This window comes from Eurosta solidaginis, chromosome 4 (assembly GCF_040869045.1).
Source record: "Eurosta solidaginis isolate ZX-2024a chromosome 4, ASM4086904v1, whole genome shotgun sequence".
In the NCBI taxonomy this organism is placed as follows: Eukaryota; Metazoa; Arthropoda; class Insecta; order Diptera; family Tephritidae; genus Eurosta; species Eurosta solidaginis.
In genome coordinates, this window is record NC_090322.1 from 142,268,726 (window position 1) to 142,294,536 (window position 25,811).

Sequence of the window (25,811 nt, forward strand, 5' to 3'; positions counted from 1 at the left end):
AAAAACGTACTTAACAGACTTTTGTCAACGATTGTTCTTAATTTTGAACTTGTTTCGTTCGCTTTAGAGCGATTTTTTCTCTGAGTGTACAGTACTCGACAAAGAGTCATTACATCGCTCTTTTCTATCAAAAAGTAATAGATGCGTTATCGAAAATTTATCGATTTGTTATCGATTATTAATCGAAAATCTGTCTATATGCTGCTAAAAAGTGTTTATAGTTCTAAACTGAAAACAGTACAAGTGAGGTCTGAACACTTAGATTTTCAAGACTCTTATTACATACTTAAGAGTTGTTAAGCGGTGTGGGATATAAAAGGTAAGTTATATTTGAGTTAAATACTGGGTACCTCAAATGAAATAGCGGTTGTGTGTAATGCATCTCAAAAACTATAGTGAAAAAATATTCGAATACAACATACATTTCAACACCAATATACTTACGTATGCAAATAAAAGAAAAAACCACAACAATGTGGCATGAACAAATTCTGCTTGCAACAAATTCAAAAGTTGAATGAATTCAGCTGCAAAGTTAAACTAACAATAGCGAACAAAAAACAAAAAAAAAAAAAAACAACGACAACAAAAAGGGCACACAACAGAAGCTTTTAGTGCACAGAATGAAAAACTCAAAAAGTCTAATTGAAAAACAAAAACGGACGAGATGAATATTTTAATACAGACATAAATAATTTGAGGTGTAACACCACAAACGGGAAAGGAAGGCAATAGTGCTTGGGAGCACTTAACGCTAAACGTTCTGGGAACATTGCAGCCCACAAGCGCATCAATAAAGACTGAACAGCATGAAAGTGTTGATGATGGTGTGATGGGTGTTTGTGGAGTTGGGGGCGGGCAGTATTGCAGCATGATGAATGCATTTTGTTATGCCATGAGGAAGGAAATTTGTTGGAAAATATGTCAACGGTTTGTTAACACAGATTTTTCATTGCAGTTTAGTTGGTTAAGTGCTCTATTCCTTATTACCCCTCCCCTCATCATTGCTCAATGGTTTTTTCTTCCTTCCACAGCTTTGTTATTGTCACTTTGGTGGTTTGTAACGATTTATGTTGATGGAATTTAGCTGCTCTGTTCGCTTGTTTGGTCTACATGATTATATTGGATACATGATTTGTTTGTCATATTTGGTTTAGATTTTGTATTAAAGTTCTTGACTTAATTTTCGCTTTTTATGTATGCACAATTGAGATTTTATAAAGTTATTGTTGCAAAGCATGCGATTTGCGACAAACTGGGATTAGATATGTTGTAGTTTTGTTCAGTTAGTAGGAAATTCAATACTGATTCGTTTTGTCTTGTTGACTTTGCGACAGGGTGGATAATTGATGTATATTGCAATGGTTTTTCGTCATCCTTTGTCAAATTCAATAATGTGATCACGAAATGTTGAGCGCTTTTCCCATCCCATAATATAGCTCTGGATGGAAACGATGCGTCCGATGTTTTGAAAATATCTCTTAAGACCAGAAAAAACCTCAAAGCAAAATTTATAAACGACAGGCATAGCTTCAGCGTATGTGGATACACATATTGAACTTTCAGTGCGGTAACAGGCGTAGTTACAGGTTTGACGAGGCTTTCGCGATATTACAACCCCAATAAAAGGCCCATGAGCAAATAATTGGCAAGCATTATCCCTTTGTCAACCTTAAAGAAGCTTTTGACCTGCCGCGACAATAAAAAAAAATCGATTTCTGCTAGTTGCAAGACTTCACTGGAATCAAGGCACCTTGGCTCCTTCCTGGAAGTAAAACCTTTATATAATAAGGGAAAAATGGAGCCGCCCATTTAATTTAATTACGTTGCTTAAATAAGCTGCTATTTGACATCAAGCGATTGCGTAGTGGAATCATAATGTAAACTCTATTATATTGAGGGCACAGGCGGAGAAATAAAGGTAAACCGAAGAGCCATTAAGCAGGAAATACCGACGACGAACCCATGAGGAATACAAGGGCTGGACCTGGCATCCTTATAGGGACAAGAAATCATATAAATCAGCTCTACAACGATAACAAATTTCATTCTTAGGAGCCTTCAAGAAGCACCTAAGCTGCACACAAGCTCAAGCACCCGCCTGCTGAAACTTATACCGACGCTAAACTCAGAGCTGCTAGTTTTAGTCCTCGACACAAACAACCATGTTTTTTTTTTCAAATAGGCTCTATAGCAGATAAAGCTATGCTAATCTACCGAAAATTAACGCATAAAGACCGTTTACTAGTAAACGAAAGAAACAGCATAGATGAGGTGAACAGCCTACGCTTAAAGCGAGGATATATGGATTTTGAAGGCAAAGGGGTATGGCACAAGCCCAGAGCAAAGCAGAAGCTTACAAATAGGGAAAAATCAGTTTAAAACCACTATTAAGAATATCAAGAAGCAAAAATGGAGCAACTTCGATAAGAAAACAAAAAATGTTGTACAGGTGGGATGTGCAGGTCATCGGGGTTATTTTCAGGGCTCTCGTAATGCTAAGCATTGAAAGCCCTCAAAATTTGTTGTGATGTCTTGGGTTTTTTGCGTAACTCTCCACCAAACAATATAATATAGGCTTGACAATCTGTAAATACCGAATAAGCGAGAGAGGGCGATAGGACCCATGTACACTCAGAGAAAAATTGCATTTTAAAATCAAAAATAAAATTTTTATTTTTAATATGCACGTTTTTAACGAGGACATTATTATTTTAAAAATGAAGATTTTCAAAACAAATCAAAATATTTTTAAAATAAATATGTCATTTTTAAAATTAAAGTGTATTTTAGATTTTAAAATGTTTCATATTTGAATTAATAATGTTGCATTTTTAATTCTAATATTGACATATTCATTTTAAAAATTGCGTGCGATTACAACGTTCCATACTTGAATCAAAAATGTACCACTTTAGTTCAAACATAAACGTCTTTATTTTAAACATGTTCATATTTAAAAGTATGGCTCATGCATAAGTAAGAAGAAGCAGTTTGCTGAGTTTAGTTGATTTTATTTGCTGTCCGTTCTGACAAAAAATTTATTTTGTGGATTTTGCTTGATATATTGTGAACAAAATGAACAACTCGTTGCAAATTGATGATTTTATTTATAATTTCGAGAACGTGGAATCTGAAGAAGTGTGTACAAATTTAGAAGGAGTAGTTGTTACTACCACACAAATTGTTGACAATCAGGATGAGGAGAAGTTGGTAGAGCTGCTGAAAGAGTTTGATTTGGTCGACGTTTTGCCATTCCTAAAAGGTGAGTAATTACTTAACAAATAAATATTTGTATCGAGCTAATAACTTGCTATTATTACATATATCTGACAACGACCTGCAGCTTCGCAGATAACTTTCAGAAGCCTGCAATTTCTAAAGGCTGCTGACTTACAGGAAGCCATTCCGCCGCTGGGTCTACGTGTAGAGTTTAGAGAGAAATTATTTATTTGGAAGAAAAAAGAGGTGCGTATGTACATTGGTAAATTCTTAAAAAATCTTTATCCGTTCACATATTTTATTTTGTTAATAGTATGGAATAGATGATGAAACCATGTCGATGCCAAGCAAAGTAACTGAATGGTTACAAAGTAATAACTTTATGCCGTCAAGTCAATCATCTTCTTCGCCTCACTGTCTGAACAAAGTAAGTTTAATAAATTATTTTCGATCTAAATACCCCTAATAACTATCCTTTCTTGAACAAGGATTTACTAAGTTTACTCCAACAAACTTGCAAGGGGAAGCTTTTATTAGAATCCTACAAAAAAAATCAACATTTGACCAACAGAAACCGTGACGACCTCATAAGCATAGTTATTGACGAAGTTATAGCAAATGACATTATACTAAAAGCCAAGGATTTTGCAAATTTGTCCGAGCAGATTATAAATCTCTTTCCAAACGAAAATGGTGCTCGGGTAATATATTTATTATAAAATTGATTAAAAAATATAACTAATTCTGCCACCTGTTTTTCTAATTTGCCAGGAATACTATTATATTCCGCGCAAGGGTAAAAAATGCCCTAGTGGAAAGTTATATGGGAAATATGTTAACCAACGCAGTAAGAAAAGGAAGAGCATGTGCTTTGAGCAAAACACACCATCACCTGCTAGTGATAATACTGGGGCCCCCACCGAAAATGACGAAGTTCCTGAAATTGATGTTACTATATGTAGAGCATTGAAAACATCTCTCAGTAGAAGCATTGCTGATTGGAATGAAGTCAAAGATAAATGGCAAAAAACATTTAACTTGAGACAGAATGACTTAAAAGAACTAACAAATATTGATTTTCTCCAAACCTGGCCGAAATATACTGATTCGCGGGCTCCTGAACTGGTAACTATGAAAATACATAGATACATACTTAGTTTGAATTTCCCAGCAACACATCCACACATTGCAGATATACCTTGATTTTAAGATCATGTATCCTGGTAAGGAGAATTGTTTATATTCGAAATGGGAAATTTTTACCGAAAAAATACAACGCTTTTATGAAGTTAATCTACACAACGATTTTTGCAAGCAGCTCTTTTCTCTCGCTAAAGCTTCAACGAAAAAAGGTACATAAACGCTGATCAAGTGTAATGAAACAAAAACAAAACACTACAAAATCCATGCGCTTACGTTAATTTATGTTTTTTTTTTAGATACACAAGACTACATTCTTACAACGCTTCTAAATGGAGTTCTTCCACCTTCGTCGAGGTTTCAAAGTTCGTGCGGGAAAATAAGGAAAAAGGCCACAATAGCAGACGCACAAGAAAGCTTTGTTTTGCTATTAACTTCAATCAACGATTACGAAAGAAAAATTACTGAGTTAATAAGTATATACTACTCTGTAGGAATGACAATACAGCCTTTCATAATTGTCGAAGGAATAGTTGAGGAAGATATTATAGGATTTTATATATATTTTGATAAAACATTATATAAATTTGAGTCCTTTCTAGAATGTTTAGATATCTGTTTCAAAATCTTTCACACACTTTCTCTAAAATATCCTCAGGCATGTGAAACTTCTTGGACTTTCATACAACACTTTTTTTTGAAATTTATACTTCATATGACTGCAAGTCGGCAAACCTGACGTCCCTTTTGAGTTTTATGACAAATAATTAATTCGTTCAAAATGTTTTTTTGCTTTAAGTGTCACAAAAATTTTTCAGAAGCTGACGCCTTAATATGTCATTTTAAAGTATATCATAAGCTTTCTACGAAACTTTTACGACTGCGTTGTAAGCAAGATAACTGCAATCAATTATTCACAAAATTTTCTTCTTTTCGCAATCATTTGCAAAATATTCATACAAAATTTGAAAGCAGATCCGCACAAAACGTAGCTCCAACGGAAGATATGTTGTTACCGATTTTAAGTAATAGTTCAAGTACAGAAACGGAAACACAAGATGGTGCTAATTTATCAGTGCAAAATATTGTTAATGAAACTAAAAATCTAAAGAAGAAGGCGCTGTATTTATCTTTAAGTTTGTATGCTCAAAACAATTTGCCACGAAAACAAGTAATCGATATTCAGTCTATGGTATCTTCTCTACTTTCGTCTATATCCTTTATTATACATAATGTATTAAACTCAGAGGCTATTAGTGATATTAATGATGACTTGCAACTACTACTAGAATTTTGTAAAAACCCTTTTCAGGATATAAGCTCTGAGTATAGACTCTTTAAGATATTAAAGGAACTTAACTTATATGAACATCCAAAGACTATCACCATCAAAGAATCTGTTACTGAAACAACAAAATACGGTATCCCAACCTTAGCTCCTAAATCATTCGACATATACATTATGCCATTAAATTTTCAGTTCAAAGCTATTTTTGAGATTCCATGCCTTTTGCAGAGCACATTACAGAATACAGAAAAATACTTAAAAGAAAGTAGTATACACAACTTTGTCAGCGGCAGAATATTTAAAGCACGAAAAGATAAAATTCAATCTGAATTAGTTATACCATACATTCTTTATTTTGATGATTTCCAAATCAACAATGCTCTCGGCAGTCATACGTACTCGATATGTGGATGTTATTATAGTTTTCCATCAATGCCAAAACACCTGTTGTCCAAACTACAGTACATTTTCCATGGAGCTTTCATTTCAACAAAAACAGTTAAATCCAGCGGTGTTGAGAACTCATTTTTATACCTTGTACATGAGTTAAAGCTCCTTGAAGAAGGTATTGAAATTGTGACGGAAAATGGAAGTAAAAAAGTTCATTTTTTGCTAGGTTTAGTAATAGGAGACAATTTAGCCGTTAATAGCATAATGGGGTTTGTTCAATCATTCAATTCTAAGAGATTCTGTCGTGTTTGCACTAGAACAAAAGACCAAATGAGAAGCGATGTATCAGAGGAGCAAGAAGCTTTGAGAAATGAAGAGAACTATTACAAAGACTTATCAGAAAATAATTATCAGGAAACAAGAATAAGGGAAGTTTGCGTTTTTGATAACTTAAAATATTTTAGTGTGACTGAAAATTTTACATTTGATTTAATGCATGATGTTTTCGAAGGAGTTTGCATATATGATGTTTGTAATGTTTTGCTAAATTTGATTAAAGACGAAGTCATAACACTCGATATTATTAACAGTAGAAAACAATTTTTTCAGTTTGGCGAAATAGAAATAGGCAATAAATCTCCCCCTTTAGAAGCCGGAAGATTAAGTAATTATAATTTAAAAATGTCCGCATCTGAAGTGGCATGTTTTATTCATTTTTTACCCCTAATGATAGGCGACTTAATACCACGCGATAACGAGCACTGGAATTTTTTTTTAATTTTAACGCAAATAATAGAATACATATTAAAACCTCAAATAGCTACTGAAGAGCTGGTTGTCTTGGAAGAGCTAATTAAATCGCATCACTCTATTCATATTCGGCTTTTTGGGACATTAAAGCCCAAACATCATTTTCTTGTGCACTACCCCACAGCTATTAAAAACTGCGGACCTCTTAAATATATTTGGAGTATGCGTTTCGAAGCGAAGCATAAAGAAGCTAAAGTATATTTTAACAGCATTACTTCGAGAGTTAATCCTCCATATTCTATAGCAATAAAGTCAAGTATAAAATTTTCTAAATTTTTGTTAGATAATGAAAAATAATTTGAATCAATTATTAGTTATAAAAGCTATGAAATTCTAGATTTAACAAAAGAGGAATTTTTTTTAAAAATAAATATCAATCAACCCATTAATTTTAAAACTGTAATGTTGTTAAATGAAGCACATTATAAAGGCACTTATTATAAAAGCAATTATTATTTATGTTCTCACAATAATTCTGAATTATTCAAAATTAAATCATTTCTGTATCAAAATAATAATCTTTATATTATATGCTATCCTATATATATTAAAAGCTTCGACCAACATTTTCATTCCTATGAAGTTGGCTTGAAAGAAGACGTTTTAAAAGTTATAAATATATCTATGTTTACAAGTCAACCATTACATTTATATTCTATAAATAATGGCAAAACATACGCAAAACCAAAATATCTTTAAACGTTGTATTTATCATGTATTTATTCTGTAACAAAACAATAGACATGTGATGTTTTGATCAGTTTTGATTATCTTAGCTTGTTTGAATAATACACATAACTTTATTATATATAAATATATATGTAGCTCAATTTAATATGATAAAATTATAATAAGGCATTTTTGATAGTACGATTTTAGATTTAAGTTTTTGATTATAACTAACAATTTTTGTATGGCTTAAAAAAGGTGAATAAATAAAGTGTGGTGAAGTCGAAAAAGTAAAATGTTTCATTATCAAAACGAATACGTGGATTTTTAATTCAACAATTTAGGTATTTGATTCGATATAACTCATATTTGATTTAAATATAAATATTTTTAAATCAAATGCGTTTGTTATTTAAATTAACAAAACCCATGCTTGAATCAAAAAGGAAAATTTTTAAATTAAATGTGATCATTTTTGATTCAAAATCGTGATGTATTTAAAATGAAATTGGAAAATGTTTAAATCAAACATCTTTTTACTTGATTTAACAACTTTATAATGCACATTTTTAAAATAAAAATTTTCATATTTACGTCACTTTTAAATACGTTTTTGCTTGGATTAAGCACGTTTTCATTGATTTTACAATGTTTTTTCCCTGAGTGTATACTTCAGCATTATTTTACGTGTATTAACTTAATACTATTAAGTGCCGCCGACAACTGAGCATCTAGCATGATTCCCAGATATTTTTTAGAAGGTTTTTACAATATCAAGCCGAGTCGAGTCTTCTACGGAGGGCCTAAAGGTGAAAATTTTTATATATTATTTAGATGTTTTTGTTTAGCTCCGAAAAATACCAAATTAGAATTGCGTACTTCTTTCACGCTTCTCTGGGTGGTCTTTTCATTTTTAATTTCATTTATATACATACTAATTTACATACCTATAAAAGCGTACATAAGAAGGTCACCAATTGGGGACATTGTCTAGTATTAGTTTGACCTAAAACGCCTCCACGACCGTCACGTACTACTTGTACAAGCGCATAATTTCTACTCAAACTTATTGACAGGTAGTTATACACTTTTTATATAATTTTAGTTCTACCTTAAAAGGCCCTTAGCACTTACTGCGGAAGATCGTTAGGTATGTAGCTGAATACCATTAGCTTTTATATTTGGTTTAGATAAAAAGTAATAGGAGCACAAACTTTTCTAATCGTCCAAGTTTAATAACAAATATTTATCTAATCTTTCAACAGTAAAAATATGTCGAAAGCCACTTGGACTGACCTTTCAATTATAAATGCTAATATGGCAAAAAAACTTGATCTACATATTTTTCTGTTCAAGAAATTAGCAGATATTTTCTCTTCTCACAAGTTGAGCAATCAAAAGCTAGAAAAAAAGAAACATATTTGAAAATGTGAACTGGTGTTTAGTGGGTTATGACGTTTGGTTAACTATGGTAGGATAGCTCTGACCGCCTTCAAACAGAGACCGCAGAGTATTTGTTGGTTAGACTCACGTACTTGCACATAACTACATACATATGCATAGATAATCAACCTCGTTACTTATCCCTCTCCAACTCCACTTTACAAATTTCTCCCTATTCGTCTAATGGGCACTGCCACGATCAGCTGCACTTTTCACCACTACGCTCGCGGTGTACGATTCTCTTTTCAACAGTCGCATGAAATGCAAAATAATTTCTATTTTCCTTGAATGTTTAAGATTGTTTTATTGCTTTTTATTGTATTAATGGTTGTGACAGCTCATTACAAACGCATTAGAAATCGCATACCTATAGCTTTAGGTCAAATGGAAAAAGTTAACGATTGTCGAGCCATTTCAAGAGCTACAACGAACTGAAAAAAAGTTGTGACTCGTAATGACTCTTTTCTGCTAAACAGGGTGAGATAATTGAAGCGTTGCCAAATTTAGACAGTATACTCTTTCTAGAATATAACATTTAGCAGCGTCAATTATTGCGCTGAACCGAAAATTGTGTGCCAGTTTATTTAACTGGAACTTAAACTAAAACCATAATAAAAGACGTAACTAAAATGTATGAAAACCTGGAAATGGGTGCAAACAAAAGCAAGCAACTTTTAAAGAAATCCAATTATTGCTGCACGGATTACCTTTGGACAAACAAGGAAAGGTGTCTAAGTTCGGGTATAACCGAACATTATATACTCGGCGTGAGCTTCAATTGTACATTTCATTTCAGATAAATTACTTTTCTACATAAGACGTAGTACCGCCCTTTTAAAAAAAAATGTCTCCCCATTTCCTCTTACAATAAAACTTGATAGATGAAATATCATTGATTCAAAACTATTTTTTGCTAAGTTATAGCTATTATTCTAGTCTACGACCCTTTTAAACTTGTTTTATATCTAAGTTGCCGTGGTCTTTAACCGATTCCGTCCATTTTTACTACAAATATTTTCTGCTATAAGGAAAATATGTGTACACAATTTCATTACGATATGTTAGTTTTTCTCCGAATTGTGGCACCAAAAACATAGAAAATTGCTTAGTCATAAAATAGCCGGTGCCACACCCATTTTCAAAAATTTTAGTGTTTTCCAATTTAATGTTATAATTCAATTTAGAAAGTAAAATTCTATTGATACAAAGCTCTTTTTCGCTACGATATAGCTTATTTTATTCGCCCACGACCCTTTTAAAAATCTTTTATATAAAAGTGGGCGTGGTCCTTAACCGATTTCGTTAAGTTTTCTTCGAAGCATTTCTTATAGTAAAGGCAACCTCTCTTGCGAATTTTGTTACCATAGGTTTAACGATTTTTTATTTATGATTAATAATATTTGTAAAATTAATTTTATCACAAGTGGGCGGTGCCACGCCCATTTAAAATTTTTTTTTTATTTTTATCAAGAGTCTCAATATCAATCCGCACGTCAAATTTCAACATTGTAGGTGTATTATTTACTAAATAATCAGGTTTTTTGTGTTTTCCAAAATGTTATATATATAAAAAGTGGGCCCAGATAAGCTCGTGTACCAAATTTGGTGAAGATATCTCAATATTTACTCAAGTTATCGTGTTAACGGGCAGACGGACGGACGGACGGACATGGCTCAATCAAATTTTTTTTCGATACTGATGATTTTGATATATGGAAGTCTTATATCTATCTCGATTCCTGTATACCTGTACAACCAACCGTTATCCAATCAAAGTTAATATACTTTGTGTGCAAAGCAGGCTGGGTATAAAAAAAAAATACCACACATCAATTCTCCAGTGTACTTAGAAGTTTCTCCAAAACTTTCGTTGGTGAATCAACAATAGAGTCCATTGTCGTTTTAAAAATATCTGAAGTTACGTAAATGTAAGAAAAACAAGTAAGAAAATCAAAGTTCGTGTGAAACCGAACATTACATACCCAGCTGTGCACTTGAAACGCTGTTGTTGGTATGATGTCAGGCAAATGTAGTTAAATATCATAGAGTTATTGCAAACTTTGTTAAAGCTAGACCTTCAGGAAAAGTGGGCGTGGTCTGTAACCGATTTCGATTATCTTCATTCAGTCTATATAATTTTGCAAAGATAGTGTTTCTACCAAATTTTAATGTTATATCTTTAACGGTTTTTGAATTACAGCTTGTTAGGCCCGGTTTTTCAGTACAAGTTCAAGGTTGACAGTTAAACTACGCTTAAACTTATTCTGCAGTTTTTCAGTACACTTTTACTGAGTTTTAAGCTAAGCTTCTGCCAGGGTTAAACTCTAGTATTAATATCAGTTAAAATGATAGGTTAAGTTATTTGCGTTCGTACGAAATGGCGTCGAATATACCCAACAAGCATTTGGGCTTGAGTACCATTAAAGCTCATGTTGATAACTAGGCATACTTTCAAAATCTCAAGAGTTGTACTCAGTAAAAGAGGAAATTTTTTATAAAGCAAAAAATACTATTACTTAAGTTGAAGGAAATTTAATTCCCAACTTGCGGTTCTCTAACTGGACTCAAATATAAGATTCCATACTACAGTATTTTCACGAAAATAAAATGAAATATATATAATTTATAATAAAATAAATAAATGTGAGGCGCGATAACCTCCGAAGAGATTTTAGGCCGAGCTTCTCTTCCAATTTGCATCGTGCTCCTTTTAATTTTTCCTACAAATTGACGGGACGGGACCTACATACTTGTTTTATGCCGACTTCGAGCGTAATCTGCAAGGTAGATAAGTTTTCACTGAGAGCTTTTCATGGCAGAAATACACTCGGAGTGCTTGTCAAATACTGCCGAGGGGCGACCCCACTGAGAAAAATTTGCTGCTAATCGAAAAACCTTCTTTCTAAAATTTTGATGTTGCTTCGCCAGTGGCGTGAACCCAGGATCTTCGGTGTGGCAGGCGGAGCACGCTACCACGGCGGCCGGCTATATAATTTATGTTTCATTAATTACGCTTCATTACTGCTATCAACCAGGTGTTTATTTCTCACAATAAACAGCTGTTGGTTTTGGTGGTACCACCTTGGAGATTTTTTCAACTCCACTTCAACTCGATGTATAATGTAGGATATCAACTGGAGAAATGTGTTGAATATTCATTTGAGAAATGTACATTTCTCAAAAACTCTGTCGAAATTATGTTAATAATTGTAAAATATTAATGACGTTGAAGATCAACTGGAAAACTTTTAATTTTCCCAAAGGTTGGATAGTGATTGGAGACTGAAGTTGGATATCACCTCGAGAACTATCTGGTTTAAGAATCCAGCTGTTGCCGTATCTATAATTTATCTAGATAATAAAAAAAAACCGATGACAGCATACCCCAAAGGCGGCCTTAAACTGTGACTGAAAACCGCTCAGTAGTTTAACTGGAGTTTAAATTTGACTAGAGTTTATGCAAACTTAGTTTAAGCTTAGCTTAACCAACTACTGAAAAACCTGGCCTTAAACTTCCAAATTCCACGCCCATATTCGAAAAATGATTTGAATTTATGTTTTGCGTCATAAACCACTCCATCTACCAAATTTCATTAGCTTAGCGGTATTCTTTTTGAATTATACGAGGTAAAGAGAAGATCGAGATAAACGAAAGGAGTATTCGAGAATATAATACGCAAATGATTCGAGCGCGTAGAGATGTATGCATGTAACGGCCCTAGCACACACGATTTTTGATACAGCATCGCATATGCAGCATACACAGGCTACTTGTCGTTCTACATACAAATACATGCAAGCTGCTTATCTGTTAGCCCCAGATTCTGCATCAAAAATCTTATGTGTCGGGCCTATAAGGATGTTAGAAAACTGCGTGGCTATAAGAGTAGCGTGCCAGCGTCACCAGCTTATTAGTTTGATTTGTATTTGCACATAGTATTTTCATGTTATTTACGAAGTCAGTGAGACAGGGCAATTTAAAATGTATGGTAATTGTCAAATTTCTCACAATGTGGAATCAATATTCAATAATCGATAGTAAAAATATCTATAGGAAGATCACAAAATAGAAGTTTTTTCACAATTGTTTTTGTTTTTATCGGCCTATTGAGAAAGGATTCAAGGTTCGATTCAAGCTCAAGGCCAGAACAATAATTTTTTTAATGCTAATTATTGTTCTTTTGTTTAAATTTTTATATAATTGCAAAATTGTATTTAGAAGTTGTTTTTAGAATAAAGTTTCTGATTTGAATCTCATTAAATGCAAAACCTTCGGAGAAGCTCGTAGGTCACATAAAAAATGCTGATGACCTAGTGTAGTGGGATGTTAACCATACTAGGAGCAGGTGACAATGATTAGATATAATCGAGTCATATTTTTGTACCGGAAAAAATCGAAATCAGCATTCCGTCTAGTAAGAGCATCCGAAAACTGATGTGACCTACTTTTCCCATACTTCACTACATAGAAAAGCATAAAGCTTTAATAGCTGGTTCGAAGGGGAAATAAGAAAAGTGATAATTACTTGTTAACGATCCAAGATTCGAAGCACATCTAAAACAAAAAGTTTCTCGACTCTATCTATTGTTCATAATGTATCTCAGCGCCATAAGGATTTCGAATATTTTCAACATTAATAGTTTTTGCCTTCACTTTGGCCGACATAGCCAATCCAGTATTACTTGACTCTTTAGTTATTCAAATACTCAGGTTCACCCTTATATGTGATTTGCTGAGCCAGCGTATAGGACCAGAGCCATAAAATGATGATTTAGCTTTTTGTTTATAAGTAGTTATATGTCTTTTATTATCCATCGTTTCCTTCCTGCTCGCAGACCCATGCGACCATAAATATGTTGTTGGCAACAAGATAATTAAGCTTAAGTTGAACTGGCCGGTCAATAAAGACCTCACATAATGTCTCCATAGTGTTACCGGAGCTTGTTGACGGCCAAACAGAAAAGTCCAATCAACTAACAGAACTATGTTATCAAATTATTACATACGCTTGACAAATACTAGAAGTTTTCAGGGATCTAGCTGAAATTCTGCCCCGACATCGGGCAACTCTGTAGCTCTTATAGCTGGGCCTTGAACTCACGAGCGCAGAATACCAACAAAGAACGTGCTCAACCGGTAATTTCTGCAACCTGCACTTCCTACATCTGCTGTTACTAACGAGGGCTAATTTCACATGGTAGAAGACAGTGTCCAGTTAGTGCACATGGCGTTATCTCTTTTATATGTATGTCTGTCTAATATAGTAGTATTTTCACATGATCTTGGAAATTTTCCAGTCCCGCGCTTACAATATAGTTTTATTTGTTATTTAGATATGTTATGTGAGGCAAACAGAAGCTTAGTTTAAGTCCATAAAAAAAGACTCCTTTAAAAACAATGGGAGTTCATTAAACATAATATGACTGAAACATTGCATAGATCTAGTCATTTCGCGGCTAGAACAGATTTTCTTTCCCAACTCGTTTTCCATCTCTCAAAATTAAACGTCTAGAAGAAAATGTCGTTGTCGAGTATCAGAAAAAACGATAGAGTTACCACTTCACCCTCCTTTAGCATTGACATCTTCCTCTGTTCGAGCTCGGCTGACGTGACCTACCGGTGCCGTTGGAATTCTAATGTGACGAGGATGAATCAATATAACTTCAAACGCTATTGATTGACATCATGCAGAAAAACTAAATTTTAATTCTAAACTGTTCAATTGCCTCACTCTGTAAATTAAAGGTAAGAAAGGTAACGTTATGTATAAAAAAAAAACAATAACATACACATAAACTACAACAACAGATCCTTTCTATTTATGGGCACCAAAACCAACAAAAACTGTAGCAACAACAACAATTGCTTAATGGTTGCAACTTAGCATTGTTACCTTAGCAAATGTCGTTTTTGTTGTTATTTCTTTCTTCAACTCCACTTCTCTATACCATTTGCTGTCGACATACATTCTCATAAATGTTCTCTGAACGTTAAAGATATGTCAACTACTGTTATTGTTGGTCGGTCGGCGCACATCCGCGGCTAAATTATGTTGCTGGTAAACGATTGCTGTAGATGGTTGGGAACAATGAATCGTGCAGGGGAAAGCGGGGAAGGCGGCGAAAATATAGCAACAGCTCAACCATAAAAACAATCTATATGTACATTGTCAAAGAAAATATTAATACTAAGTAGATATATAGATCGCAGTTTTGTTCAAAGGCGGAAATACAAAAATCCAAATAAAGGAAAAGAATCGTGTAAGAAAGTATTTTGTTTTCATACCGAACTTGAACCTAACATTCAATTATAGCTAGGCATAAAGTCGATGATGCCAACCAGATGATCACTTAAGTAAGCGGCTTAAAAAGTGGGCATTGCCGCGGACGACAACAAACGAAGAAAAGAAATAATGGGCGCCTTGGCAGATGCCTCATTGCAAGCAAATACAAATCTGAACTGTGAAGGATTTCGTCTATTTAGGAGGCTGCGTTAACAGTGAAAATATTTTCAGTCAAGAAATCTCTCAGAAAATAATATTTTTGTTGATCGGTTGATGTGGCGAGTGCTAAAGCTGTATCTAAGTATCATATCTCGTGAATAAACCAAATAGGAATACTATAACAAGTCTATAAATGCTATTATATATATCTTGCTCGATCTTTTGACTATATCTTTTTGGGGTATTATGTAAGACGAGTAACGGCGATGGACTATAGCTCCAATTTACCCCTCAATGTTGCTAACAAAAAATATTTGCGTGATACCATGTTTCAAAAAAAATTTTTTTTCTCCAAAAAAACCAAAGTTTGGCGGATTTCCTTCCCCATATAGATTATGCCAAAAAACTTTTGTAGTAATCAGTTTTTTGGTTTATTGTGTGATATTTAGAAAATTTACCTTAAAAAATTCAATAAATTACCACAAGGTAAGCTATACTTACGTTTAGGAAATAATGGTGGTCGATAACGTCCACTGCCACCGCTACTGCAGCCAATATTCACACCACTGCCAATATTGCCATTGCAATTATTGTTGTTGCTGCTATTATTAAAGTTATGACTGCTGCTACTGCTAATGCCACTATTGCTAATATTACTACTATTATTACTATTAATGCTGTTTATAATATTGGCAATGTTGTTATTGCCATTCGCTAATGTGGCATTGACATTATTGCTGACTCTTTCGCCACCACCACCACCGCCTAAACTTCCAGCGCTGCCAACACTAATGCTGTGATGGCTGCTCAAACTAAAATTGCTACTCCTCTCCGATAGTTGGTGTGATTGTGCACGATGCAATATTGGTTCGTTACTGATTGTGGTGGTGTTGCTGCTACTGCTGCCGCCGCCCGCCGTCGTTGGTGACGATGCTAAAGCACCGCCACCAAAGAGGCGTCGCTGTTGTAGGAAAGCCGTCTTGTTGATTTAGCTAAACGCGCGTGAGGTGTAAGATTTGTTTTTGTGGGTATTTGTTATTGTTGCAACTGATGCCAAAGATATTTTCTTATTATTTGTTTTCTTTTTATTTTTTTTGAATTTGATTTTGCTATGTTCGATCGTTGGCACTGCGGTTGGTTAAAAATGGTTATACACTTTTTGTGAACTTTTATTATTTACATTAAATGACTGAAATTCAATATTTACGTCGTACTCGCCATGTGTTTAGAGCTTGTTTCTGGTGGTTTTTATTTTTTGTTTAACTTCATTATTAAGTCTTGTTTCTTTTATTTATTTATTTTTATACGCATTACGTAGCGCTTCACTCTACAGCTAATTAAATTTCCAACAACAATTTCATTTTATCAATATTTATACTTATGTATGTCCGCGTATGTTTATCAACTCCGATCACATGTTTTGCTAAGTTCTTTTTTTCTGTTTGCTAGCGGTTGCGATTCGCATAAATATGTACACATATATATGTGTGACGCTCCGCGATAAATGGTCCCTAAAGCTGCAGACATTGGTGCGTTATAAGTAACCGTATCGGTAACCTTATAACAGCTGATTCGACCAACGTTATGGGAATCAATGCAATCGATTATTGGTGCCGCTAAGGTCGTAACCGTATCCGTAGCCAACCAATTGGTTTTTGGTTTTCCGCCGTAACGATAAACGTTAGGGATACGACTACAGCGATACGACAAACGGCACCAATGACTCCGCTTTAACTCGAATGTCGTTGATATCACATGGCGAGCAGGTATTGTGGGTCGTGTGTGTTGGCTTTCCCATGATGGCTCTTATATGATACATTTGCTGTCGAATTTGACTACTCATAACCCAAAAAGTAATAAAGATATCGACATCGAGTTTTTTATCAATTTATAGAACGAATTTGCATTTTTAATAAGCCTTTGAAAATAAAAATTTATTTTGTTTGGAGTTAAGGAACTTCTCGCGGAACGTCACATACATATGAAGGTACTTTTTTTGGCACTTAAGTTTCGTCGCTCAACGCCCTAAAAGCGTATTCGAACTAACAATTAAATTTGTATTGCATTTTTTTTTTTTTTGGTTTGGAACTTTTATTATATTTCCTGTGTGAGAATTAAAGAAATATCTTGATTCCTGCCATATCTAACAGGATTATGTATCCAAACTATTGCATTTTCATTGAGCTATAAGCTATGTCCATAATTTCATGTCTCTACCTTATCGAAAATAAGTTAAAAATCCAACGCGAAAACTTTCAAATTCTGACCACTTTTCTAAATAAATCGATCCATGATAGAGGGGATTTCCCAATGCCTCGGGGCAGCTTGAGCGCAGAACATACAACCATAGTGGTACAGCGTCATCAATTACAAGACAAACAGCTTACCTTATTTCTTATCTGCGCTTGGAAGGGGCTTTTAGAACCACAATAGAGTTGGATGTTTGGCGCAAAGGTGCCCACGTGTAACCCGTAAAGGTGAAACATAACCCGAAGGTTACAAAGTTGTGGAGGAGTAGGGTCTGCAGTATACTGTGCTGATCCGGAAATAAACAGATCCCAAAAGCTGCCAGATCACTGTAGCGGAAGTAGTAGCCTTAACCTAACCAGTAAAATCACTGGAAGAAAATAGCTAAACTGCAACCGCTTCAATTTTCATATTGACGGACAATCAGCGATTAGGGTAATAATCTCGCTGACTCCGTAGACGTGTCAATTAGATTGGGTGAGATTAAGGAAGGTGAGAGGTGCACGTGATCGACCAAGCGGGAAAGGCGTGGATCAAAGCGCGGGGCTGCAAATTGTCGAAGATCATTGTAGGTCTTACAACCTTAGACAAACAAAGTTACTCCTATCACTAAAAAGAGAGGACTGTAGACTCATGGTGGGTATTTTGAATGAACAGTGCCTTTTAGCGTCTCATGCCTTTAAATTAGGTTTGATCAATGAAAACAGATGTTTAAAGTGCAGGATGGAGGAGGAAACGATCGAGCGCATTTTGTGCTCGCGCACTGCGCTTTCCAGGCTTAGACTTCAGCTATTAGGAGTGATACGTAGGATGGAGTTAATTTATAACAATGGGAGGGGAGGATGGAGTTAATTTATAACAATGGTCCTGGTTTTTGATAGGGGTTTTCAGTTTGGTCGTTAAGTAAACTTTTGGTAACACTACGGACTCATTCAGTCTGCGCGAGGTCTTCATGGGCCGGCCAGTTCAACCTTTCCCGAGCCTAGGAGGATTTTCCACTTATTGTTGTGATTTAGCCACAAAAAGATCGCACGAAAACGTAGGGAGTACTACGGGTATTTTGCCAGAAGATATACGGTACGCTGCGGCACTACTGTTCCCACTATCCCGACTGGCACCCTTGCTTCTTCGTTGGATATATTCTTAGAATAATTTCTGAACTTTTAAGGGGATATATTTGGTATAATTGCGTACTGTTTTGAGACTAGTCTGGGTTGTTTTCGGGAATATTTATAGATTTTTTCTCGATAACAATTATTATAGACGAGTTTCCGTCATGTTATTGATGTGTTATCGGTTTGTTATTGTTAACAACCATCATCGCGGAATTATCGGCATGTTATCGATTTTCTATCGACGAGTTATCGGCATGTTATGGGTTTTCAATTTATGGAGTATCGACCTGTTATTGTTGTCCCTTTTACGCTTCCCAACGGTTGTTATCGATAACAAAGCGATAACCCGTCGACAACAAACGATAGTGGCCATATAAACGGATACAAAACGGCTAATAACCCATATTTCGAGGATGACAAACAAGTGAAGAACAGTTAACAAGACGATATCAGTTTTTAACAATCCGATAACTCATTGATAATAATAACCGAAAACGTCAACACTTAAACCCGAGTTAACCCAGGACTGATCCTGAGGTATTAAGTTTATTTATATGTAACTTAAATTTTTTTGATGTGTTTGATGTACTACCTAAAAGACAGGGTCTTACTTGTACAAATAAGTTCTAAATAAATAAAAAAAAATCACCTATATACTTCACTACGAAAAGATGCCGAGTTTGTTATAAAAAGTACTTCCAAAGAACGCAACACAAAGCGAAATTATTCAGAACTAGCAGACCCGGCAGACATTATTCTGCCCTAATCTGCATACATTTTAATAAGCTTTTTCTGTCTAACTCTGCCCTCCTCCTCTTCAGTTTTTATAATCAGTTGTGCAGAGCTCACAGAGTATATTAACTTTGATTGGATAACGGTTGGTTGTACAGGTATAAAGGAATCGAGATAGATATAGACTTCCACATATCAAAATCATCAGGATCGAAAAAAAATTTGATTGAGCCACGCCCACTTTTCATTACCAAACACGGATAAAGCAACGAAACTTGGTAGGTGAGTTTAGCTTATAACGCAGAACAGAAAATTAGTAAAATTTTGGACAATGGGCGTGGCACCGCCCACTTTTAAAAGAAGGTAATTTAAAATTTCTGCAAGCTGTAATTTGGCAGTCGTTAAAGATATCATGATGAAACTTGGCAGGAATGTTACTAATATTACTATATGCATGCTTAATTAAAATTAGCAAAATCGGAGAACGACCATGCCCACTTTTGAAAAAAAAATTTTTTTAAGTAAAATTTTAACAAAAAATATAATATTTTTACAGTATATAGGTAAATTATGTCAACATTCAACTCCAGTAATAATATGGTGCAACATAATACAAAAATAAAAGAAAATTTCAAAATGGGCGTACCTCCGCCCTTTTTCATTTAATTTGTCTAGGATACTTTTGATGTCAGAAGTCTAACAAAAATTTACCAATCCTTGTGTAATTTGGTAGGGGCTTAGATTCTAGGACGATAACTTATTTCTGTGAAAAAGAAATCGGTTGATGCCACGCCCAATTTTTATACACAGTCGACCGTCTGTCCTTCCGCTCGGCCGTTAACAAATAACATGAGCAAAACTCGATATATCTTTACTAAACTCAGATCACGTACTTATCCGAACTCACTTTGAATTGGTATAAAAAATGGCCGAAATCCGACTATGACCACGCATACTTTTTCGATATCGAACATTACGAAAAATGAAAAAAAATTCCATAATTCTATACCAAATATGAAAAAAGGGAAGAAACATGGTAATTGGATTGGTTTATTGACGCAAAATATAACTTTAGAAAAAACATTGTAAAATGGGTGTGACACCTACCATATTAAGTAGAAGAAAATGAAAAAGTTCTGCAGGGCGAAATAAAAAACCGTTGAAATCTTGGAAGTAATACTGTTCGTGTTACTACATATATAAATAAATTAGCGGTATCCAACAGATGATGTTCTGGGTCACCCTGGCTCACATTTTGGTCGATATCTGGAAAACGCCTTCACATATACAACTACCACCACTCCCTTTTAAAACCCTCATTAATACTTTTAATTTGATACCCATATCGTACAAACACATTCTAGAGTCACCCTTGGTCCACCTTTATGGCGATATCTAGAAAAGGCGACCACCTATACAACTACCACCACGCCCTTTTAAACCCCTCATTAATACCTTTAATTTGATACCCATATCGTACAAACACATTCTAGAGTCACCCCTGGTCCACCTCTACGGCGATATCTCGAAAAGGCGACCACCCATACAACTACCACTACTCCCTTTTATAACCCTCATTAATACCTTTAATTAGAGACCCATATCGTACAAACACATTCTAGAGTCACCCCTGGTCCACCTTTATGGCGATATCTCGAAAAGGCGTCCACCTATAGAACTAAGGCCCACTCCCTTTTAAAATACTCATTAACACCTTTCGTTTGATACCCATATTGTACAAACGCATTCTAGAGTCACCCCTGGTCCACCTTTATGGCGATATCTCGAAAAGGCGACCACCTATACAACTACCACCACTCCCTTTTATAACCCTCATTAACACCTTTCATTTGATACCCATATCGTACAAACAAATTTTAGAGTCAGCCCTGGTCCACCTTTATGGTGATATCCCTAAATGGCGTCCACCTATAGAACTATGGCCCACTCCCTCATAAAATACTCTTTAATACCTTTCATTTGATACACATGTCATACAAACACATTACGAGGTTACCCTCGGTTCATTTTCCTACATGGTTATTTTCCCTTATGTTGTCACCATAGCTCTCAATTGAGTATGTAATGTTCGGTTACCCCCGAACTTAACCTTCCTTACTTGTTCTTAATCCTTTTATTCACTCCTCCCTCCGTCTTTTTCGCTTCATCTATCTCTATCTTCGTCTCACTCTATTTCTTTCTCAGTCTCCTTCTCCTTCCCTTTTTTCTCTTATCTCAAGTTCTTCTCATTCTTCTTCATGATTTACTGCCAGTCCAAGAGGGTGGTATCTATTTTGTTCCAGTCCCATTCCGAGTCCCAGTCCCTCCGAGTCTCAGTCCCAGTCCGTCTCTTGTCTACTTCCCGGAAAAAAGGACCATAAATACTAATATAGGCAAATGTATATACCAAATTACAGGCAAATCGCATAGGACGTATGTAAATATGTATGTAATTATGTATATAGGTATTATTATTATTTTGGCGGCCACCGTGGTGTGATGGTAGCGTGCTCCGCCTAACACACCGTATGCCCTGGGTTTAACTCCCGGGCAGAGCAACATCAAAATTTTAGAAATAAGATTTTTCAATTAGAAGAAAATTATTCTAAGCGGGGTCGCCCCTCGGCAGTGTTTGGCAAGCACTCCGGGTGTATTTCTGCCATGAAAAGCTCTCAGTGAAAACTCATCTGCTTTGCAGATGCCGTTCGGAGTCGGCATAAAACATGTAGGTCCCGTCCGGCCAATTTGTAGGGAACATCAAGAGGAGCACGACGCAAATTGGAAGAGAAGCTCGGCCTTAGATCTCTTCGGAGGTTATCGCGCCTTACATTTATTTTTTTTTATTATTAATTCATGTATTTATTTCGGTTCGCATGCATATTTATCAGTATTGCCAGGTTGATGCGACTAAATCGAATATCACAATGAAAATTACTTTAAAGCTCTCAGCAACAGCTTTCATTTGTTATCCATATTGTATAAACACATTCTAGGGGAACCCGGGTCCACGTTTTGACCCTAGTCACCAATATATATGAAAACTACCCATTACTAAAGCACTCATCAACAGCTTTAATTCGTTATCCATATTCTATAAACACATTCTAAGGATACCCGCGTCCACGTTTTCGCTTATATCTCGAGACCCTAGTTACCCGCGGGTATGAAAAATACCCCGTATCAAAGTAGTGATAAACAGCTTACATTCGATACCAATATTGTACAAACATATCCCAGGATTACCCAGGTCCACGTTTTGATCTCAAGACCCTATACAGAACGGGATAAAAATTAGCCTATGGCGGCCACCGTGGTGTGATGGTAGCGTGCTCCGCCTATCACTACGTATGCCCTGGGTTCAACTCCCGGGCAAAGCAACATCAAAATTTTAGAAATAAGATTTTTCAATTAGAAGAAAATTTTTCTAAGCGGGGTCGCCCCTCGGCAGTGTCTGGCAAGCGCTCCGATTGCATTTCTGCCATGAAAAGCTCTCAGTGAAAACACATCTGCCTTGCAGATGCCGTTCGGAGTCGGCATAAAACATGTAGGTCCCGTCCGGCCAATTTGTAGGGAAAAATCAAGAGGAGCACGACGCAAATTGGAAGAGAAGCTCGGCCTTAGATCTCTTCGGAGGTTATCGCGCCTTACATTTATTTTTTTTTTTTTTATTTATGGATGTCTCCTGGTTCTAAGCTACCCCTCCACCAATTTTCAGCCAAATATGTCATCCGTTACTTCCTCTTCAATCACTCTTTATCTATTAAAAAAAAGCGCATCAAAATCCGTTGCGTATTTTTAAAGGTTTAAGCATTCAAAGGGGCATAGGGATAGAAAAAGCGACTTTGTTTTATACTATGTAGTGATGTACATCCATATATACCTATAAACCTACGCCCGAAGTTAAATAACACAGCGAATGCTATATATGTACGTATGTACGTGTCGCATCATCCTCACTCAAAAGCAAACAATTGGCTGATATAAGAAAGGAATCAAGTATTTTTTTTTGCTGCAGATCGAAGGTAAATATTTCAAAATTTTACTGAAAAGTAGAATTTTTTAAATCCATCCATCCCTTTATGAGTTATTTTATGATTTTTTGCTACATTTTGGCAATTTGCCACGCCCCTATAATATATATCTTCAAATTATATTAACTGTACCATCTGACGTAGCTAAGCTTTCAAATTCCAAAAACCGTTTTAAAATCGGAGCATTCTGTGTGAAGTTATGTGCATACATGGCATTTAGCGACTTTATTTTATAAGATTTATAGATAGATAGATATAGATAAAGCTGTTAAGCTATCGATGGTATTATCGATATATCGAATGGTATTTCTTGTCACTATCGATGTTTAATTTTCACAATCGATAATATCGAACAAAACTCACAGACACATTGAACAATGGAGTATTTACCTTCCGTTTATATGTATATATTTCTAATTTCTTATATTATTTTCTCAGCCTCTTTCTTCTAACTAAGGAAAATATCGAATGGGCTGACCACCGATAATGTTGCAACTCTAATTTAGAATATCCCTAACTGATCTCTTACATATAATTTTTAAAATAATATAAGCGTTTCACAACAAGTCACGCCAGCTATTCCTGTTTCGTAAAGCTGATGGCTGCCAAGGCGCGAATGCGATGGCAGCAAGTACTTCGTCTTGTCCTCATGTACCGCAAGACCCACTTTGTTTGCTTTTTTATCTATTCCAGATAAGGCAGAATTTACAGCGCGTTTGTTAAGACCAAAGAATCAATATCATCAGCATACGCCAGTAATTGTATGGCCTTATAATAGATTATACAGCCTCGGTTTATTATACCTTTCATGAACATGAAATGGTATATTAACTTTGGTCCGATGTTTGTAACGTTGAGAAATATAGAAGATAGACTCACCATTTAGTATACCGAATTGATCAGGGCGACAAACTGAGTTGATATAGCCATGTCCGTCTGTCTGTTTGAACGCAAACTTACTTACTTACTTAATTGGCGCTTAACCGTCTAAACGGTTATGGCCGTCCAACAAGGCGCGCCAGTCGCTCCTTCGCTCCGCCAACCGGCGCCAATTGGTCACACCAAGGGAGTTTAAATCGTTTTCCACCTGGTCCTTCCAACGGAGTGGGGGCCGCCCTCTACCTCTGCTTCCATAGGCGGGTTCCGATAGAAACACTTTCTTGGCCGGAGCATCATCTTTCATTCGCATAACATGGCCTAGCCAGCGCAGCCGCTGCGTTTTAATTCGCTGGACTATGTTGATGTCTGCGTATAGCTCGTACAGCTCATCATTAAATCTTCTTCGGTACTCGCCATCGCCAACGCGTAGAGGTCCATAAATCTTTCGAAGAACTTTTCTCTCGAACACTCCCAAAGCCGCTTCATCTGCTGTTGTCATGGTCCATGCTTCTGCCCCATATAGCAGGACGGGTACGATAAGTGACTTGTAGAGTATGATTTTCGTTCGCCGAGAGAGGACTTTACTTTTCAATTGCCTACCTAGTCCAAAGTAGCATTTATTGGCAAGATTGATTCTTCGCTGGATTTCAGTGCTGATGTTGTTGCTAGTGTTGATGCTGGTTCCCAAATAAACGAAGTCTTTTACTATTTCGAAATTATGACTGCCAACAGTAGCGTGGTTGCCAAGGCGCATATGCGCTGACTCTTTGCTCGATGACAGCAGGTACTTCGTTTTGTCCTCATTCACCATCAAACCCATCTTTACCGCTTCTTTTTCCAGCTTGGAGTAAGCAGAACTAACAGCGCGGGTGTTTAGACCGATGATATCAATGTCATCAGCATATGCCACGAACTGAATGAATGAATGAACGCAAACTAGTCCCTCAAATTTTGAGATGTCTCAATAAAATTTGACAAGGATGTATGTTTGCATTATATTAGACATTTGTCGAATATGGTAGGATCGGACCACTATAACATATATCTCCCATACAACTGATCGCTCAGATAAGACAATTTTGGTCATTCCTGCTGCAATTTAGAAAGTATAAACGTGAAACTCGGTGACATATATTCTAATATATCATAGAAGATATCCTGAAAAAAACACTTTATTCGGAGCTATATATAGTTATATCCCATACAACCGATCGTTCAGATAGAAAGATTTTTGGCCATTTCTCCCTTGATTTAGAAAGTATAAACGTGAAACTCGGTGATATATATTCTAATATATCATAGAAGATTTCATGAAAAAATGATTTCGATCGGAGCTATATATAATATATATCCCATACAACCGATCGTTCAGATAAGGGGTTCTTTTGCCATTTTTTATTTT

The 25,811-nt window shown here is 35.6% G+C and overlaps 1 protein-coding gene across 3 annotated transcripts in view; it reads right to left on the reverse strand.

Annotated features, from left to right (window-relative positions):
- The window catches only part of Septin4 (septin 4), a 385,838-nt gene that overhangs the window by 63,975 nt on the left and 296,052 nt on the right, over positions 1 to 25,811 (reverse strand). Inside the window, exon 1 of one of the 3 annotated variants that reach the window (XM_067783163.1) lies at positions 15,907 to 16,039. The exons of the other annotated variants lie outside the window; for them this stretch is intronic. The gene's annotated coding sequence lies outside the window, so the exon portion shown is untranslated. Of the gene's footprint in view, positions 1 to 15,906; positions 16,040 to 25,811 lie in introns of those variants that run through there. 3 annotated transcript variants of the gene reach the window in all.